The sequence below is a fragment of the Myotis myotis genome, unplaced genomic scaffold (genome assembly GCF_014108235.1).
Source record: "Myotis myotis isolate mMyoMyo1 unplaced genomic scaffold, mMyoMyo1.p scaffold_m19_p_17, whole genome shotgun sequence".
Classification (NCBI taxonomy): domain Eukaryota; kingdom Metazoa; phylum Chordata; class Mammalia; order Chiroptera; family Vespertilionidae; genus Myotis; species Myotis myotis.
Genome location: NW_023416321.1, coordinates 6549530 through 6571116, shown reverse-complemented (window position 1 = coordinate 6571116; position 21587 = coordinate 6549530). Strand labels below are relative to the sequence as shown.

At 44.2% G+C, this 21587-nt stretch overlaps 1 protein-coding gene across 5 annotated transcripts in view; it reads left to right on the top strand.

Moving 5' to 3' along the window:
* Nucleotides 1-21587, top strand: part of MAP2K6 (mitogen-activated protein kinase kinase 6) — a 125938-nt gene that overhangs the window by 75730 nt on the left and 28621 nt on the right. The window contains exon 1 of one of the 5 annotated variants that reach the window (XM_036341337.1): nucleotides 18557-18733. The exons of the other annotated variants lie outside the window; for them this stretch is intronic. The gene's annotated coding sequence lies outside the window, so the exon portion shown is untranslated. Of the gene's footprint in view, nucleotides 1-18556; nucleotides 18734-21587 lie in introns of those variants that run through there. 5 annotated transcript variants of the gene reach the window in all.

The window sequence follows — 21587 nt, the reverse complement described above, 5'->3', positions numbered from 1 at the left end:
ATCATGATTGCCTGTCTAACCCTATTTCTTTCTACCTGGACAGTCCCTTGACTCCACTCCACCCAACACAAATGCACCCCTTCCTGTCCCCCTATCTGCTTCTCTCTTGTTCTAGTTCTCCGTTGGAACCTGCCATTCCTCCTAGGGTATAGCTCAGTTTTCCTCTCCTCCATCTTTCCTATTACTGATCAAGCCCAGGCTCCTCGCTTCTTTCATTTGGAACTCTGCAGCCATCTCTCAGTCCGTGTTCCTGCCTCCAGTCTTGTTCCCCCATCTCGATCCACTCTTTCTGCCATCAGAACGATTAAAGAAGTAAGTAATTCAGCAACCATTTCTGAGTCAGGCACGCTCTTCTCAGGGCTGAGTGTAAGACAGCAAAGTAATCACTGTTTCTGCCCTCACTTATGTTCTAGTGCTGAAGACCAACAAAGCCAGGCACACAGGCAAGTATCTAAGGTGTTTATAAATGGTATCAAGAAGAAAGAAATAAAGATTCAGGATGGAGGATAAAAGGGTGAGAAGGAACTAGAATGGAAAGAGGTGGAGACACAAATGTTCCAGGCAGAAAAGACAGTCTGTGCAGACTCTGAGATGTGTAAAAGCTGGGTGGGCTCCAAGAACTGAAAACTAGGAATGACGAGTGCACAGAGCCATCAAAGAGAGAGATTCATGGTGGGATCAAAGAAGTGGGCAGGATCCCATCACACAGGGCCTTGTAGGCTACAGCAAGGAGTGCATTTTACTCCAGGCTCCGTGGGAAGCCCCTAAGGAATTTTAAACACAAGAGCAGTTTTCTCGAATTTACATTTCACCATGACTCTTACTTTGTGGTGTGTGGGTCAGAGGAAGATGAAAGGGAAGGTGTGGAGAGCAAGTAGGAGGTTGTTGTGGAAGTCCAGGAAAGAGATGGTGATGGTGTAGAGGCTGCGCTGTAGACTAAGGCGTCAGCAAGAGAGAAGGAGAAAGTTGGGCCGATTTAAAATAATCTGGGAGATAAAATCAATGTGAACTATTGGGTCAGACATGGGGAAAAAAACGACAGGAGGAAGTTAAGAATGGCTGTTTTGAACAACTGGATGGAGGGGTTCATCTCTTGAGATTTTGACCCTCAATCCTCCTCTTCCACTTGTAAGGACTCATATGATTAGATTGGGCTCACCCAAACAATCCAAGCAACCTCCTCATCTCAGCAGGCTCCAGCATCCCACGCGTCAGTGCTGCATCTGTGTCACCCTGTCGGCTGTGACGTCCTTCAGAGAAAAGATTATGGCTTAGTCATCTTTGTGCCACCCGTACTTAACACAGTGCAAAGCCCGTAGAAAGCATAAAAATGTTTAAATTGTCCCGTATGAGTTTTCAGTTGTTTCTCTAGATGCTGTAGTACCTAGCAAATCTCCCCCATTCCCCTCCAGGGCATGTCCTTCTGTTCTCTGATCAGCCATTAGTCTGAGACAACCCTGCTTTGATCTCTTGATGCATTTCAGAGGTCTCGGGCTGTTCTACGTGGATTGATTCCAGGTTCTGTAAAGCTGAGTGACTTAGCATATTGTCCTTCGACTTGTCCTTTTTAAGGAGGCAGACATATTTCACACATGCCACTAAAAAGCATGCTAGCTGTGCAAGTGGTCACTTAACAATTATGAATAAATATACATTTTCATAACCAGTACTTGTAGTGCTTTGAATGGAATATTTTATACCTGAAAAAGAAGTTGACAAAAATATGGTTGATGCCTGCAGAATATATTCACCATAAAGTGCTAAGGGTTGAAAGCATTTTAAAAATTGTACACACAGGCCCTGACCAGTGTGGCTCAGTTGATTGGGTGTCATCCAGGTTGCTAGTTCAATTCCCGGTCAGGGCATATGCCCGGGGTTGCTGGTTCGATCACCAGTAGGGGGTGTATAGGAGGCAGTGATTGATGTTGCACTCTCACGTAGGTCTTTCTCTCTATTCCTCTCCCTTCCTCTCTCTTTAAAAATCAATAGAAGTACTTTTTAAAATTCTAAAAAAATGTACATTTAGTGTGGTCTTAATTTTATGAGACTTTTCTGTATCTATGTAAATGTGTACAAAAATGATGGCAAAGTAGTGCACCAAAATATTAACAAATGGATTTGCCTGGTGGTGGGAATTTGGCTAACTTCAGTTTTCTTTTTTATACTTTTTCTGTTTTCTAAATTTTATAATAACATTTATAATAAACATTTTCTACTTTTGAATTCAGGAAATCTGTAATATTTGTTTTTGAAAGTAATTTATTATTACTGGCAAAAATTATTATTAATATTGGAAAAAATGTGAGAGCCACACCCAAAGGCACATGCTTTTTCATGCCCCTTCTCCTCCCCACCCAGCATAATGGCTGCAGTAGAAGCCTTTGCATTCCTAAAGCATCAGGAGTAAAAAAGTTTTTAAATTTAATTTTAATTTTGGCCAGTGATGAAGACAGTAAGAAACCAGAAGTTCTTTCTTTTTTTCCCCTTCTTTTTTAAATATGTTTTTTAGGTTTCAGAGAAAAAGGAGGGAGAGGGAGAGAGATAGAAACATCAATGATGAGAGAGAGTCTTTGGTTGCCTCCTGCATGCCCCACACTGGGGATCAAGCCCAAAACCCAGGCATTGTGCCCTGACCAGGAATCAAACTGTGACCTCCTGGCTTATGGGTCAACGCTCAACCATTGAACGACACTGGCCAGGCTGAATTGGGGTCCTTGATTTGAAATGCTTTTTTTTAGCCAAGAGAATGGAGGTTAATGCACATAAATGATTATTGACCTGGGAGAGGATTTGGAGGTGACTTAAAATGAGAAAATGTCATCAGAGTTCAAGAGATTTTTTTTAAGGGGTGCCCGATCCAATCGGTTGACGCCCCAAACTCAGGCAGATGTTCCAGAGGTTTCCAAGGAAGGCTTCTGTCTACCCTGGAACGTGAGATGGCAGCAGGACTTTCTGAATGCAGCTTAATTCCCAAGACCAAAATAGTCCAGTGAGTCACTTGGATATATTCTGAATCAAAGACTTAAAAACCCAGCCATGCAGAACCTCCTAATGCCTTAGCTCAGAGTAAACGTCAGCTCATTTGGATTTCAAGGCTGCCGAGAGAGCTGCTGCTCAAGGCAGCCGGGGTACTGTTAGAGCAAAGAGAGATGATTCTACAGGCAAGGACTACATGCTATGGTGTGCGATGGTACGCTACAGCCTTTTAATGATTTTTTCATACTCCTGTGCTGCTTAGCCCAGTGTAAGGCACATACAACGTGTGGGGTGAATGACAGACCAGAGCAGAGTCTTATGAAGCACTGGCCGAGGAGGGTGCCAGCCATCTGGTTTGCTGGGACTGCCCCTCTTCACAGCTCTCGTCTTGGTTTAATTATGAAGTGTCCTCTTTCAAAAGCGGCCCATTTGGGATGATCGCTTTATAGAGTCACCCTGTGACCGAGGTGGCTAAGAGCAATGTAGATTCCCGTGATGTCATCTCTGTCTGCACAGCAGTTGTCTGCCTGGCAAAAATGTAAGAGCCACACTCAAGGGCACATGCTTTTAAATGCCCCCCTCCCCCTTCCTACCTGGCATAATGCCTGCAGTACAGCGCCTTTGTACTCAGCCTTTGCAGGTAGATAAATGGCACTGCGGAAGGAGCCCTAGCAGATTAAAGCCCTGGACGCGTTTGTTGATCTCTTTCTGTGGCCACAGCTGTCCCACATGGTGGCAAGATTTCTGGGACTCTGCACTCTGCATTTGGGGCCAATGGGATACGATCCTGAGAACACACTGAAACTGACAAGCTGCCTTGACATTTGCTCTCTGGCTCCTAAGCCATGGATTTTCTTCTTCTTTATGACAGTTTGCACGTCTGTTCCCTTTATTGCTCCGGGGACGCCCGCGCCGTCCCCTTGCCCTTCAGAAGAATGAGTTGAAAGGCAGCATGTCTAATTCGCAGAGGATTTAGTGCCCTTAATTGCCCCAGAAGCCCCAACGGTCAGTCTCTAGGAACAGGCTGAAGAGGGACTCAAATTGAGACAAACGTTTGTGTCTCGACAAAGGCCAGGCGGTGTGGTTTTCTGACTCCTGCCCTGGGAGCACAAGTGTAATAAATGAGATTGGAGAGATGCTCACATTTTCTGAAATGGGGTTTAAGTTCCTAGAAACCTCCCATGCTCTATAAATTAAGATCAGGGACTGAGCTAGTTCAGAATGAAGAGACTGGCTCTGAACTTTTCCTGGGTCCCTGAGCCCTCTGAGAAATGATGAGGACTGTGGATCCTGTTCCCAGGAGAGTGTGCATGTGCACACACAAAGAAACCTTTGCATGTAATATCAGAGGAGTTGTGTTGCCCAGTCGACTCTGTGGATTGTAGATTCATGTAGCAGACATAGCTGGTTGACTCCATGATGTGCATGCTCCATGCTCCCCTACCTTCTCTCTATTATAAACCATATTCTCTGCCCTGGGCAGGTACTGCAGTTGGTTAGAGTGTTGTCCTGATACACCAAGGCTATGGGTTCGATCCCTGGTCAGAGCACATATAAGAATCAACCAATGAATGCATAAATAAGTGGAGGAAATCGATGTTTCTCTCTCTCTCTCTCTCTCTCTCTCTCTCTCTCTCTCTCTCTCTCTCTCTCTTTCTCTCCCTGTTCCTCTTTCTATCTCAAATCAATAAATAAAAATTTTAAAAATAGACATTATTTAAGGAAAAAAAGAGAAGCCCTATTCTCCTTGTGTATCTCACCCTTCTCCATGTTATTGTGCACTTGAGCGGAGGCCCTGACCCCAGCCCTGGGGATGGAGGTGGTGGCAGAGTGACTGGGCGAAGCCAATGGCGATGGTCCTGTGCCAGAGGTAGGTTCTGGCATAAGTATGTGATCCTTTGTTGGCCAATAAGACAGGAGGGTCATTCTGCATGGGGAGCTTTGGGTAAAATTTAATCCCTCTTAAAATGAGAGACAGACAGTAGTATGGAGTAAACAATCTTGTATGATAGGACCTAGCAAACGAGAGAAGGCAAAAAGAACCCTGTGGGATGGCTTGGTATTGGCCATATGTGGATGTGTATATGTACGTTCATGTGCGGATGCATACATATGTGTATTTTTATGTATGAGTGCTTACATATTTATATGTATGTATATATCTGTGCACATTCATGTATTTCCTACCTCTCATTGGCGAAAGGGCCAAGAAAAAGTGATACCCCAGTACCAACGAACACACCTTGTACCCAGATCTTGACACCTTTGACCACTGAGAGGAAACACGTTTCCTGCAGAAATGTCAGGGTTGGGGCATGAATCAGGGTGATACTGGAAGAGAAGGAACGCTAGTGCCCTAACTGATCCTTTCTTTCACGGTCGAACTGGTGGTTTTTTAACAATTAAGTTTGTGATCAAATTAGTGGCTTCCTTGGTCGTAACCACTCACCTCCTTTGAATTAACCAGCCCCTTGGTTTGCAGCCGTGTTCTGTGAGATACCATGCGGGTAGGTTAGGCATTCTCCTCTCCTTGCATAGTATGCTTGCAAAAGCCTCCCAGGCAGAGAAGGCAAACCCATACTTGGAGTAGGGAAGCGTGAATTGCAGGCTCCTCCTCCCCTCTGGTGGATGTGGTGTGCTATAATCACCTTCCACCACAGGGCTGGCAGACACCCTTGCAGGTGCTATAGGACTTAGCATCTATCCTGCTACTGATGGGTTGGGCATTCAGCAGTGGCAATGGCTAGGTCGTTGGTAAGAGTGGTACGAGGGAGCCCATCCTGCTGGACCCAGGCACAGCCTCCATTCCTGCCACCTGAGCTATTCCGTACACTGGAGTGGCTGAGAAGAGGAGGCTGACTGCCATCCACGGGTGGGTGATGCATTCCTCTAAGGATGCCTCAAGCACCGTTGCATCTGCTGCTTCACTGGCTTGGGGGCAGAGCACATTGTACCACAGCCTGCACTGTCCTCATCTGTTTGGCCCACATTTCTGCTGCCTACTGAATGAAAATAGAGGATTCTGTGCCAAAGTCTTGTTTGTCACTGTGATCTCAGTAAGGAGGGGGACAAGGTGGATGATATGGGCAAGGTAGAACAGCCTTATCCTCTTAAGCCCCGAGGATGAAGACTCTGAGGGTTTTGCACTGAGACACATGTTGAATATGTGGGTCTCCCTTTTTCTCCCTAGGTTAGTGCTTCCGCTTGCGCTTGCACACATGTTCAGTTCACTGAAACATAACGTGATCGGGCAAATAAATACTCAGAAGGAAGGATGGTGTCGCCAGGGATCACAGTCTCTGCCAGGAAATCTAGAACAGGTTGCATTCTGCAAAAGGAAGAGGCGCTACAATAGCCACAGCCATTGATTTGATATAAAAAAAGGGCTTAGCCCTAGTCCATGGCCTACTTACTCAAGGCCGTGTTAAATATGACAGAATTTCACTACCACCATTGAATTTAGACTATTTCTTGGAGGCTTATGTAACATATCTTTTGACTTATTGTGAGACTATTTGGGGAGCTGAGCCTGGGAGATGTGCTTTTATTTCCTATAATGTTTCTTTACTGCATGATTAGTTTGGCTATTTGCTTTTCTCCAGTACAGAAAGATTTGGAGAGTTAGCCTGATATTCCTGGGTGGAAAGTCTTCTTATTTGTATATACAACTTAAGGAAAAGTATAGCTTTTTAAAAATAGTTAAAAAAAAAATACTTTGCAGCCTGGTCAGTGTTGCTCAGTGGTTGAGCGTCAGCCCATGAACCAGGAGATCACGGTTTGATTTCAGGTCTGGGCGTCCCCTGTAGGGGGCGTGCAGGAGGCAGCCGATTAATGATTCTCTCATCATTGATGTTTCTCTCTCTCTCTCTCTCTCTCCCTCTCCTTCCTCTCTGAAATCAATAAAAAAATCTATTTAAAAAAATAGTTTGCAGCCATGTACGGGGCCTATATTCTTGAGAGGAAAGCGTTCTGCAGAACTTAGCCTCGTTTCCTAGAACTTTGCATCTCTCCCCTCAGCCCCATCGTGTTCTTTCACCCTCTCTCCATAGCACGTGCCACACCATGGCAGCTCCTCTGGTTGCTTGTGGCTACTCTGGGCCCCTCCTCTTTGCCAGAGGACATTCTGTTCTTCCCAACAGCCCCAACCTGTTTGCAGCTTGGCACACAGGTCTCTGCACAGTCTTACCCCCGGGGACAGTACTAGTTTCAGACTTTCAAAGACCGAAGCTTCTGGCCCAACAGCTTTCAAACACTGAGACAATTGGGAGAGGGAGTAATGCACTGAAGTTAAGAGAACATAGTCTTGGCATAAAAGGAGGAGGATATCTTGGCATCTATCACTTATAAGCCCTGCATATTTTAGAGAAATTCCATTTCATTTTTTCTTTCTTTGGGGGGGGGGGGGTGGGCGGGGGAGAGGGAGGGATGGACCTGAAATAAGAGGCCATAGTGCAAGTCAGGAATATGGAGATCGGGAGCGAGATTAGGTAAGGGAACAACTTTTCTGAAGAAAATATACCTTTCCAAAGCAGCTCAACAGACGAAATGCTTGCTGGGAAAGTAAAATCATCTGAAAATAGCTCGAGTTATGTAGTAATAGAAAAAAAAAATAAAAACTAGCGTGTCTTCTTGATTTAAAAGAAAAATAAATGTAGTGTTAGGATGGAAAGTTGTATATCTAGCGTGGGCTTTGGGATGCAGACCTGGATGGAAAATACAGACTGTTGGAACTTGAGAAAACATGTTAGTTTCTGCATTCATATAGTGAGAATAATATTTCATTTTTCACTTAATCGCTTTTCTTTTTAATTGTGGTAAAATATATATAACACAGACTTTACCACCTTAACCATTTTTATGTGTACCATTCAGTGGCATTAACCACATTCACATCATTGTGCTACCATCACCACCATCCATCTTCAGGACATCTTACAAAACTGAATCTCTGGGCCCATTAGATGACGACTCCCATTTCTCTCCCTTTCTCTCCGCCCCCAGTTACTGTTCTCCTTCCTGTCTCTATGAATTCAACTACTCTAGGGACCTCATGTAAGTGGAAAACAGTATTTGTTTTTTTTTGTGACTGGATTATTTCACTTAGCATAACGTCTTCAAGGTTCATTCATATTGTAGCATGTGTCAGCATTTCCTTCCCTTTTAAGGCTAAATAATATTCCATTGTGTGTATATGTCACATTTTATTTATCCATTTATCTGTCAATGGACATTTGGTTTGCTTCTACCTTTTGGCCATTGTGAATAAAGCTACTGTGAACATGGATGTGCAAATATCTCTTTGAGATCCGGGTATTAGTTCGTTAGGGCTGCCATAACAAAGTACTCTAGGCTAAGTGGTTGAAACAACAGCACATTATTTTCTCACAATTCTGGATACTAGAAGTCTGAAATTAAGGTCTTGGTTTCTTCTGAAGACACTCTCCTTGGTGTGTAGATGACTGTCTTCTTATATCTCCATGTGGTCTTTCCTTGAATAGGTAATGTACTGACATGGCTCAAATTGAAGATTTCCAAATTTTCTCTTCTTATAAGGACAATGGTCATGTTGGATTTGAACTGACCATAATGACTATATTTTAATTTAATTACCTTTTTCAAGACCTATCTCCAAAAACATTTTGGGGTACTAGGGGCTTAGGACTTCATCATATGAAACCTGTGGGGATACCATTCAGCCCAAAATACCCTGCTTTCAATTGTTTTGGGTACATACCCAGAGGTAGAATGGCTGGATCACATGGTAATTGTATTTCTAAATCTTTGAGGAAATAGTTTATTTTTATAGAGTGGTTATGAGATTCAAATGCATGTGAAGAACTTAGCGAATGGTTGGTTAGCCCCAGAAAATGTTGACTCTAATTATTTGCATAGACTATAAACTGTCTGATCCCCAAATTTTCAGGCAAAGAAATTAAGTCCAGAAAAGTTAAGCAACTTATGCCTTCAAGTTTCTAGTGAGCAGCAGACTTGGAAAAAGAAGCTCGGTTCTGACAACACCAGGGCTCTTTTATTACCACGAACCACTTCTTCATATGAACTGTTCTGTTATTTGCTATTAACTATTCGCTGGCTTTTGTGGCATTTGATTCTGTTCTTCTGTTTTTAAACTTAGTTTTCTGAATAGGTAACATATTTGTGTGTCTGTACAATGAAATATTGTTTGGCGTTAGAAAGGAAGACGTACTGATGCATGCTACAACATGGGCAGACCTTGAAACCATTGTGCTAAGTGAAAGGAGCCAGCCATGAAAGCCCACATATTATCTGATTCCATTTATATGAAATGTCAAAAAATAGGCAGATCTCTACAGACAGAATGTAGGACCAGAGAGAAGGATAGTATTGGTGGAAAATGGAGACTAAATGCTAAGGGGTATGATTTTTTGTGTGTGGGTAGTAAAAATGTTATAAAATTGCTTGTGGTGATGGTTGCACAACTCTGCGAATGCACGAGAAACCATCGGATTGTATGGTTCAAATTGGATGAATTGTATGTTATGTGAATTATATCTCAATAAAGCTGTTACAATAAAAATTAGAGGGCAAAGGTAATGTCATGGATCTATTGTAGACCTTGGGGTTTACAGCCCTGGAGATTAAGAATTCAAACTCTTCAGTGGCCAACTTTCTACTATTTCTCAAAGAGTGGAACGTATCACATACTCCGTGTGATCTTTGGGACTCATGGGTAGTTTCTGAGCTGGTCACCACTTCTGACTCATTTGTTTCCACGTTTGACGATGAGCAGCTTTGGAATGGAGGAGGTTCTTAAAAGGAATAAGGACGTTTTAGATCCCACCTACCTTCCAGCCTTCCATAGTAGGGTGTCTATTAGAATTTCTCTCTCACGTTCTTTATAGACCATCAGCCAGTTCCTCAGGAGCTTAGGCACGGCAGGAGTACTGAGTAGAATTGCATTTGACGCTGCAGGCGCTCCTTTGCTGACCTATTCTGCCTGTTTCTAATGTGTCTTGGCTTCATGTTTCCTCGGGTCCCAGGGGAAATCTTGGCAGAACACCCTGTTATATGTCAATACGAGTGCCTCTCTCAGCTTTTCTTCACATTGAGTTTTCTCCGTGTTGTCACCCTTGAAGCTCTTCTTCTTTCTTCTTGTCTTAAAGAGAGACCCTTCTCTCCTTTCTGTGAGTCTCACTTCTCTCCACTGAGCAGTAAATCTCACGAGGCCCACTGGGACCTTGCCCTGTCACTTCTGTTCACGCCTTTCATCTCTTTGCCCCTATCTCCCACTTGCTTCTTTTCTCTTCTAGACTGTTGCTCAAATTCCCCATTGTTTTTTAGAAAGCAGTAACAAACGTGCAAAAAACAAACAAACAAACACAAAAAACAACCAAACACCAAAAATTTCCATGGATCTTTATTGCCTCTTCAATATACTATGTGCTCTATGTTTTTTTCACAGTTACCTTTTGGGAAAAGTCTGTGCATTTTCCTAATTTCATCAATGTGTATTTTTTGAGGAAGAGGCCCAGGTAAGGAAGTTAAGAGCCCTGCGCTAAAATTAAGTCTAGAACATATCCTATCTAGATAAATTCTGGATGTGAAAGTGAGATGAAGTTGCAACAAGAAGCGAGCAAAGTATGGAAAAACGTTTTCCCAGGCATCATGATAGAGGCCCACGATGTGGTCACAAGCGGACTCGCGTGCCGGTGGGTGACGCGGCTAGATGCAGTGAGAGTGCTATTTGGTGTAAAGCCTCGTTTTATTTATTGTTTAGGCGTTGGAGGATGGAGCCGTTTCCTGGAGAGAAAATAGTGTCCTTAGTAAGAGATATGGGTTCTTTCTTCACAGAAGAAGCCCCCAAGATGGTTGTTGAGATGCATTTGGTTTTGTGCATTTATTTTACTTGGAGTGTTACGGTTTCTGGTGGCTAGCCAGCTTTAAGAGTCTGGGGGACCTTGAGTGTTTAGTCTAGTCTGGGGCTGGTTAATCCTCTGGTCGGAAGGGAGAGGCATCAGGTAAAGATTACCATCAGCATGAGGTGAGCAAGGAATCCATTAGTGGCCTGAGAGCCCCTTTCTTTGATATGGAGGGGGCGGCCCTCACCACACATAAGCACAAGTGTCACTGAGACACAGTGTTTTGCAAACAGGAGCCACAGTCACAACTTTCAGTCGCTTGACCATTAACCTCCTGCTAAAGTAATTTCTGTCAGGTAGGGCCTAGGCTTATCAATTTCATCAGAACCCGCACCCCCCGTAGAGCAGGGGTATTAGTTTATAAACACACCCCAGCCCCAGAGCCCTCTCCTCTCACAGTAGAAAGCTTTGTGATGTTGTCAGTAAAGCTGGGGCCAGAGCACCATTTAATGAGGAAAGTAGCTGGTTTACTGACGGAATGTTTCCATCTTAGCATCCGGGGGACTGAAGTCCAGAAATGTTAAAATATCTTGGGCAATGTTCGTGGCAGTATAGCTTTACGATGGAGTCTGGCTCTCCCGCAAGACCCAGCTCATGTCACCATAGTAGTTCCCGGGAAACCGCTTTCTAACCTGCATCTGTTATCTACGGAAGCCTGGACATCGGCGTAGAAAGCCTGTTTAGGGGATTTAATCCAGGACTTTTTTTCTTGGCTCCCAGCTATACTATTGCCGACACAGTTCAGCAATCATCTTTCTACAAGCCAGTGCAAATAGCCTTGTGATGAAGAGTAATTGCAACTGTAGGGCTAAATATAATTATCCTATATGGGAAGGCTGCCTGCTCACCTCTGGACCAGCTCTGGACAAGGTCCTTGACGTGGAGGAAGAAATAAATATTCACCCCATGCAGTTGTAGTGACCATTACATTCAGGATTTATGTCACAAGCTGAGCACTGCGCCTTGCATATAATAAATTCTCAATAAACATTGGTTGCTTTTATTATTCTCATGAGCAGCTACTTGTTAATAACAAAGCAGCTGCCAAAAATAGCAGTGTAGCTGACTTGGCAACTTTCCTTTACCTAGCACACATTTACCCAGTGGCGCTGCATATGCTGCTGGGTTCCTTTAATTCTGCTAGGCCCTTAGCAGTATTCCCACTTTAAGGATGAGGCTTAGATTAATAGCTTCCCAAGGTTTTACAGTGAACGAGTGCTATGGTTTGGTTCCCTTCCCACTAGGCCTCTTTTTTGTTCTCCAGCTTAACCGTATGTGATGCTGATGGAGACTTTTAAGTCACCCAGTTGAATATACAGATGCGTGAGCACCTCCCTCAGCTCTTTGTGCTACGTTCCAATGAGAAAGACTTGTGAGAATTGCCATCAATAATATGCAATTAAAATCCATTTAATAAAAATCTGCAACTTAAAATCTTATAACATCAATATATCCAGGGGTCATTGTATATATGAACTCCCTGTATTTCTGGTTAGCCCTTAAAACCAGTTTGGGGAAATTATAAGTCACTGTGTATGAGACATCATGGAACATATTGAAATTCATTCCTTTCCCTCACATTTCTGATCACAGAGGTAGGTGGGACCTTCTCCTGGTGCAGTGGGGAATTTATGTACTTTTTGTGTCCTCAGTCTTGGAGAGTAACCAATTGACATGTTTCAAGGTGACTGCCTGGAACAAATTCTAGACTCATTACCTAAGACCGGAGAATTCCACTTCCTTCGAGGCCCTGCGTTACGGCGCCACCTGAAGCAATGCTTTGTAATCAAGGGGACGGTGGTTGATTTAGGAGTAAAAATGAAGGGCCTACATCTCTCAATTCCCCCTTCAGGGTTCCATGAGGACCTGAAATCATTTTGAAATATGAGTCAACTTACATAAAGAAAGCTGGAACATCAGTTGTTTGCTTTTGTAAATGAGGGTTTTTTTCTCTTCGGAAAATCTAACACTTAAATGGAGTGGTTTTCTCAAAGTGATTCCTGCGTCTCGGTTTCCTAATGGCCCATCATGAACCTCAAACTGGCAGTGCCACGCTTGGGAATTGCACTAAGCCAGGGGGGTGTATGTGGCAGAACAAAAGACAGAGGCCCCTCCATCTTTTGCCAGGCTGCGGTTTGCAAAACACACTCTCATACATGCCCAGCCTCCGTGGAGAGGAAGGGGATGCGATATCGCAGAAACAACCGTGATGCAGAGGATTAGCCTCCGTTTCTTTGGCCGAGGGTGTGGGCTTCAAGGGGAAGAATCCTGCCGATTTAGTTGTTGTTGTTAATCCTCACCCAAGGATATTTTTCCATTGACTTTTAGAGAGTGGAAGAGAGAGGGAGAGACAGAGAGAAACATTGATGTGAGAGAAACACATCGATTGTTTGCCTTCTGCACAACCCCTGACCAGGGGCCAGGCCTGGGCGGAGCCTGCAACCAAGGTACATGCTTGGTTGAACCCAGGACCCTTTGGTCCCTAAGGCTGATGCTCTATCCACTGAGCCAAACCAGCTAGGGCCCAACTTTTTTAATATTGCTTTGGCCCTGGTTCCTTTACCTTCTTGACATAAAGAATATTAGAATGTGCTGCAGGCCTGGAGAAAGAACTACATTTCTTCCTTATGATTTTTCCTCTGAGGTGGCATCAAGTTAGAAAGAATTGGAAGGAGCTCGGCCGGTGTGGTTCAGTGGTTGAATGTCAACCTATGAACCAGGAAGTCATGATTCGATTCCCAGTCAGGACACATGCCCGGGTTGTGGGCTCAATCCCCAGTAGGGGGCGTGCAGGAGGCAGCTGATCAATGATTCTCTCTCATCATTGATGTTTCTATCTCTCTCTCCCTCTTTCTCTCTGAAATCAATATCATATATATATTTTTTTTTTTAAAGAAAGAAAGAATAGGAAGGAGGCCAGCACCTTCCCCTCCTTTGTTCCAGCGAAGGGCATCCACTGAGGACCATCTGCCAATATGCAATATGCATTCCTCTTAGTTTGCAGTTAATTTCTCAACTATCCCTCTTTTGTAACTTTTAAAAGAAAGTTTTCTGTGATTCAGTCTCTATTTAAGAAAATATTTATATTTTAGAAAATTTCAAACATGCTCAACAGTAGATAATTTAATGAACTGCCACGAGTCCATTGACTAGCGCTGTCAATGAGCACCTCATGGTCAGTCTGATTTTATCATATCTCCCTATGCCCACCATATTATTTTGAAACAAATTCTAGAATTATGTTATTTCACTTGGAGGCACTTCAGTATTTATCTCTAAAATACGAATGCTGTTTTTTTTTTAAACCTAACCAAAACTCCGTGTGCATTTGCAACGACCAAACGCATCACTACATTTTGTGTGTGTGTAGCCCGTTGCCATATTTTGTTTTTTTTAAAGTGGAACTTTTTAACACTCTCATGACTCCATTTCCTTTTGATAAAAACTCATGAATGAAGCAGCATATAAATGAGGAAGGAGATGCGCACAGACAGCGGGGATTTCCCATCTAACCGCTGCCTGCCTCCTACCTTCGCTCTGGGCTCAGACCACAACTCAAGGCCATTGGCTGTGATTTGCTTTTAGGTTCTTCAAGAGCACATAGCCCCAAATTGTTAACATGACAGGACAAACTTTAGCTCTACCGGGTCTGAAAAAAGAGCTTCAATCACAGGGAGCTTTGGAAACCCCTGGAGTGCTTTCAGTCTTTGCAAGGTCCCGGAGGAGGGAGCTGTGAGTGCTGCTCTCCACAGGCTGGCTCATGCTTCTTTGACACACCCAGAGCTTCTTCCTGTCCCTCACGATTCTTCTTCCTTCGCATCTCATTGTCCCCAAATGTCCTGACCTTGGCTGCCCTTGCTCCCATGCTCTTCTTGCTTCCCTGCCTGTCTCATGAATTTTCTACTTCTCTGTTTGTTACTCCCACGTCTACACATTCCACTCCCCCATCTCTCTGAGGCTGCTTGAAATCCGCCATGCCCCTCTAGCATCTTACACTCAACACACTTGAATTGCAGGCGTTTATCTGCCTTCTCCCACCACCACCCTAAATGGTCTGACTTTCCTTTTTCATTTAATTTTCTCTAGGTGGGGAAAAGCCAGGTTATTACTACTATTAATTACTACTAACTACTGCTTCACCACCACCTACTAGTATTACTACTACTAACTACTATGACTATTATTAACTACTACTACTGCCACTAGGTGTCTGATCTTCTAGACCTTATCCAGTAAATTACCAGAGCCCATAGATTTTGCCTCTGAAAAGTTTAAGCAGCTTTTTTATGAGCCTGATTGCTGTGGTCGCTGCTTCTTAATTCTTGAGTCTAATGCTAACTGTGTGTATGGGCCAAGCATGGCGTAGGGCTTTGAAGAGCCTGTATTCTGGTGGAAGAGATGGGGGAACAGATAGGTGCAGACCTTGTAGGGAGAAGACACTCAAGATATGCCAAGTGAAATGTGGCCACACAGACGAGGGGTGTTTAGTGTGTGTGTGTGTATGTGTGTGTGTGAGTGTGTGTGTGTATGTGTGTGAGTGTGTATGTGTGTGTGTGAGTGTGTGTGTGAGTGTGTGTATGTGTGTGAGTGTGTGTGTGTGTGTGTGTGTGTGTGTGTGTGTGTGTGTGTGTGTAAGACTTCCTGAGGAGAACAGGCTTGAGCTGAGTGTTGAAGTTGACCAGTGGAGACAGGTGATAAGAATATTCCAGGGATATGTCTTAAGAATCCCGAAACACTAATCAAGAAGAATGTATGCACCCCTAAGTTCGTAGCAGCATTATTTACAATAGCTAAGATCTGGAAACAACCCAAGTGCCCATCAGTAGATGAGTGGATAAAAAAGCTGTGGTACATTTATACCATGGAATACTATGCAGCAGTAAAAACGAAGGAAATCTTACCCTTTGAGACAGCATGGAGGGACCTGGAGAGGATCATGCTAAGCGGAATAAGCCGGTCAAGGGAAGACAAATATTACATGATCTCACTTACATGTGGAATCTAATGGACAAAATCAACTGAGGGAAAGAATAGGTCCAGAGACATGGATGCATAGGAGAGACTGACAGATCTCAGAGAGGGGGGCTGGGAAGAAATTAACCAAAGAACATATATGCATATATACATAACCCATGGACACAGACAATAGTGTGAGGAAGCCTGGGGTGGGGCAGGGGCTGGGTGGAGGGAGGCGACAGAAGGGAATATGGGGGATATATACTGTCAACAATAAAAAAAGAACATTCCAGGGAAGATATGAACAAAGACCTGGAAACTTAAAACACCAAGGTGTGTGTGTGTGGGACTGTGTGTGTGTGTGTGTGTGTGTGTGTGTGTGTAAAACATAGTTTCAAAACATCCTGCAGATACAAGATAAATCTCATTACCATATTTTTTGGAAACATGGAGGACATGGCATGACACTCCTCTACTGAAAAACATAGCTGACGTCTCTTCTTCAGTCTGAAACTGAAAAATTATTAGTTACAACCTTTCAGTTCCTGGGCAAAATGGCTGTCACAATGGAATTTATATGGGGAAGTTAGACAGTAAACCAATAAGTAATAAATAAATGCAAAAATAAATACATGCAAAAATAAGTTGAGACTGCGAGAAAAGGTTATGAGGCATGTAAATGGAAGATGGTCTTGGAGATCTCTTATAGACACAGTGGACATTTTATTTTATTTCTTAAATATATTTTTATCGATTCCAGAGAGGAAGGGAGAGGGAGAGAGAGATAGAACCATCAATGATGAGAGAATCATTGATCGGCTGCCTCCTGTACGTCCCCTACTGGGGACGTTCCCTGACCAGGAATCGAACCATGACCTCCTGGTTCATAGGTCCACGCTCAACCAGTGAGCCATGTCGGCTGGGCAACACAGTGGACATTTTAAACTAAAATGCTGGAGATCTGGGAAAGTGACACCCAGTTCACACTGTGCTAGATGTCGGTCAGCGAGGACAGTGATTTTCGGAAGGTCTGGGAAGGTCCCGTGGGGTGTACGGTGGGTGAGGTGAGTTCGGCAGGTTGAGTTCCTGTCTACCAGGGGATTGCAGCCCTGTAGGCGCTGGGAACACCAAGCTAAAGTCCAGACTCAGCTGCCCCCTTGAAATCAAAATGACTGCACATTGTAGCTTTGCACTTCCCTTCTCGAACTTTTATGTAATCCCCAGGACACCTGGCAGACTGGTTGGAGTCTCTCCGGGGTGGACGAGATCCAGCATTTGGGGGACGGGAGCGAGGGTGCCCACTTTCATGTCACCTTCGCAGAGCCAGTGTTCCCCCTGCACCCCCTCCATCTGCCCTGCTTCCTCCGTTGCTTTGCATCCGATCATGGCAATTTAACAACACAGAATGACACTTCTCTGCCGGTTTCCCTGCCAGCTCCCCTTGGGACGTAAGCCTAGATGCAAGGATTAAGGAGAGGGCAGCCAAGGCCTCCAGGTTGCCAGTTACTTGGCCGGCAACCCCATTCACATGGGGAAACAGGTTTTTTTAAAAAAATGACTTTGGCCCTGGGAGCAATGCTATCCTTTTGTAAAGCTGTGTCAGTAATCATAAACCCTCATCATTATGCCCACCTTCCCCCACCCCCCCACCGTCAGCCAAGATGACAAATATTTGGGTGTCAGCATTTCCTCACGATGCCACCTTTTGTTGACCCTGTGGGATTCTGTCCCTGTTTGGGTTGGCACGGGAGCTCGATCCCCTGTTTTATGTAATAAGGCACATGAGAGAAGCCCTTTATGCTCTGCCTCTCCGAGTGGGCACTGACAAGAGGTCTTGTGTACCCCATCATTTTCGGGACGGGCAACGCGAGCTAACATTTCTGTGGCCTGGTAAATGTTTTCTAACCATGGGCAAGGTTTGGTGTATTTTTTTTCCTCCCAGTGCCATTTTGTTCCAGGCCAAGATCACAGTGACCCAGCTTTGGTCTAAGATGAATTTTGCAAATATATGGGTGTGTGTGTGTGTGTGTGTGTGTGTGTGTGTAGTGTAGGGGGGGGTGGGGAGGGAGCGGCACGACTACAATGTTTTTAGAGAAAACAGGCCTGGGTGTGACACGGGCTGATGTCACGCCGTCCTGCCTATGCTAGGTCAGGCCCGGGAGGCTCGCCCTTTGCAGATTGCACCAATAAAAGGGCAAAGCTTGTTGAGACCTCCAGAAATTCACGGAATTCTCTCTTTCTGAGAAGGCTTGCTGCTAGCATGTAACATAAATAGGGCCAATGTTCATCTGCCTATGTTTGGATGTACTTTTTTTGTCATTTTTGCTTTAGCATATCAAGGGAAAAGGCTGTTTAATATCCTCGGCCACTTTGCTTTATTATTCATATTACTCCCTTGTTAACTTTTTGTCCCACTGTATCCAACGTGAGCGTCTGGGGTTGGCAGCCTGGCCAGCGGGAATAGACTGCTTTGAAATCAACACAACTCGACATGGACCACATACTGTTTTTCTCCCTTTTAAGAAAGGAGAGGGGCATTTATATAGAAAGGCCACAGAAGGCTGCCCTGTGCAGAATTACTTTTATAGTTTGGTTCCTCCGGGTCTGGGTCATGATTAACGTCACGCCTTGCTGTCCAGATGGGCCCACTTCCCTTCCCTCTTTCTGAAGTTGCAGTTTCCCGGGAACAATAAACTCCCGGTGGTTTGCTGCGATCAGATCTGCACTCGAGGAGGGTGGAGCCTGCTCACTGCTGCTTCCTTCTGCTGCCCTGTGGTCTTGGGAGCTACGCAAAGCATGGCTTCTGTGGGGTCTCCGCCGCCAGCCCTCCGTGCAGCCTTCAAAACCTCACCAGAGTCACTCGCGCTGGCTTCTCACGGGGCTGTGTTTACAGTGGCAAGCACGTAAGTGAAGTATGGAATGTGGGGTGTGTGTGTGTGTGTGTGTGTGTGTGTGTGAGAATTTTGTGCCATTTGGTCCACTTTTTAAAAGGAAGGCAGAGTATTTTCCAGCCTTGTAATCCAGCTAGGTTTTGTGTCTCCTGGAACTACTTTCTATTTTTTGGCGTCAGAAGAGAACCAGGGCCCTTTCTCACACCCCCAAGACTTTGTTGTTATCTCGGTCCTTTATTCTATTAGTCTCCGAGCCACAAGGTATCTCTCTCTTTCTCTCGTTGACTATTTTGTTGTAGAGATGTGTTGAGTGTGTGGAGTTAGAGTGTAACGATCGATTGCTACTAACGAATGGCTAATAATTCATTGCTATGGTGCAGTAATTCATTTGCTCTGTTAAAGTTTGGCAAAGAGGTTTTCTCCGTAAAGAGCTATTTCTTGTGTTGTGTATCTTGTAAGAGCTGAGTTAGAAGAAGGAGAGAGAAATGTAGGAATTGAGGAATAACATCTGCTTTGGGTTTGCTGAAATGATACCTGGAGGGTTTTTATCACAGTTCGAATAGTTTTTATGCTTGTTTAGGTTTATCTTCAGAATGTCAAGGGAAGTATGAGTGTAGCTATTGGGATTGCCTGTATCACCTGTCACCTATACTGGCATATGTACCTAGCTATCTGAATTTGTTATTCATTGGGTACTGGACTATCTCATTTAACATAGTGTTCCCCTCCTGTTTGATGGAGGCCCATAGATGGGAATTAGGCCATTTATCTAGTATTTGAATTCTCACAATCAGGCCCCACCCTTAGTATTCTTGGTGGGTACAGCGGTGGGGTATTGTCAGCAACTGGCTAACTTAATAACGTGCTAAATGGCCCTGAGCTCCAGGTGTAAGAAAGTCAGTGGTGAGTGTTGAATCTGATAAAGCATGGATAAGCCGACATGAGGAGGGAACCTGTTATAATGAAGGTGGTCCTAAAAGGCTTTTCCCCCTGGCTTTGTACAACCTGGCAGAATTGAACTAGATTTTGGATTTTGAATGCACGGGAAGTAAAAAAAAAAAAAAAAAAAAAAAAAGGCTCAATTACAAAGTGCATTGGGCTTTGATAATATGGTCAGTTTTGTTCATCACTGTCTTACATGACTTACTCGTTAATATGACTGTACAGATTCTTTCTCTGAATGATTACAATTAATAGCTACTTAAGGTATCTCAGTGCCCTTTCATAGGTATCCCATTTGATTCTCATATTAGTCTAATAAGTAGGTCTTGATGCTACTTCCTCATTTTACAATTGAGAAGATGGAAAGGCAGAGGAAAAGTGACTCTGAGGTCACCGACTGAGTAGAAAGGTGTTTGTTTTTTTAACTCAAAATTTCATACTTCAGCCCAGCCAGTGTGTCGCAGTGGTTGAGCGTCGACCTACAAACCAGGAGGTCATTGGTTCAATTCCTGGTCAGGGCACATGCTCGGGTTGCAGCTTAGTTCCCAGTGTGGGGTGTGCAGGAGGCAGCCAATCAATGATTCTCTCTCATCATTGATGTTTCTGTCTCTCTCTCCCTCTTCCTTTCTCTCTGAAATCAATAAAAATATATATATTTTTAAAAATCCCATACTTTCACCACCCCCTCTCTCTGGTCATCTCTAAACTTCCTCCATTGTGAAACAGTGGAAAGAGCTCTGACCTGGGGGCCCAGAAACCTGGATTCCGATTCTGACTGGGTCATAGCTGGCTCTGTGATGGTGAGCAGTCCCTGGAGTCTTTGGAAGTCATTGTCCAGCCAGCAGGTACAAGGCTTGATTTCTAAGGTTCTGCATCTGCAGAATCCCTCCCAGGACCTTGTCCAGGGCCCGAGTCAGCTCCGCATGCTCACTGGCAGCCTGCAGGAGATGGTGAGAAGGAGAGTGGCAGCCTGGGCGTTCTATCCAGCTCTGCTTTGGCACCAGGAGACTCCTAGGATCTCTGTGATGAGGAAAATCCCTGGCCCTTCCACAGCGATTTTCTCTGATCTGTTTCCTGAGCTGGCGCTTCTCAGTCTGTTCTTTTTACTCATCTACAAAATAATTTCAGCTCGGCCTTCTTATGGTTTCAGCCCAGCGATGAACACATCGGTTACGCACCCATCTGGCTCCCGGAGAAGTGATAACCTCCTTGCATGAGCCCATCTGTTATCTTAATCCTTTTTGGAACAGGGCAAATGTAAATAAATATTATTCTATTTCTCTCTCAGGTGTTTCAGCTTCTGGCAGGCGGTTGAGAATGGGCAGGGCAGACGGTGGGAAAGTATTTTTTTATTTTACCTCCATGGTTTTCTATCCTTTCTTCACAGGGGATTTAGAAAATTGTGGGACACTGTGATAAGGGTGACTACGTTTCACTGACATAACACACACACACACACACACACACACACACACACCCCTATAACCAACACTGTCTACCATTACCATTATTCTGTATAAGAGAGAAGTTGGAATGACAAATTCCCATCAGGGAGAAAGGCGAGGTTGTCCTACCTAAACAGAGTTGGCGTTCCTTCCTTTTTTAAAAAAAAAATATATATATATATATATATATATATATATATATATATATATATATATATATATATTGATTTCAGAGAAGAGGGGAGAGGGAAAGATAGAAACATCAATGATGAGAGAGAAGAATAGATCAGCTGCCTCCTGCACACCCCACACTGTGGACTGAGCCCAGAACCCAGGCATATCCCCTGACCAGGATTCAAACTGTGACCTCCTGGCTCATAGGTCAACACTCAACCACTGAGCATGCCGGCCAGGCCAAGAGTTGGCATTCTTCAAATGACATCTTCACCCGGGACTGGGGAAAACCTCGTCCATGACTG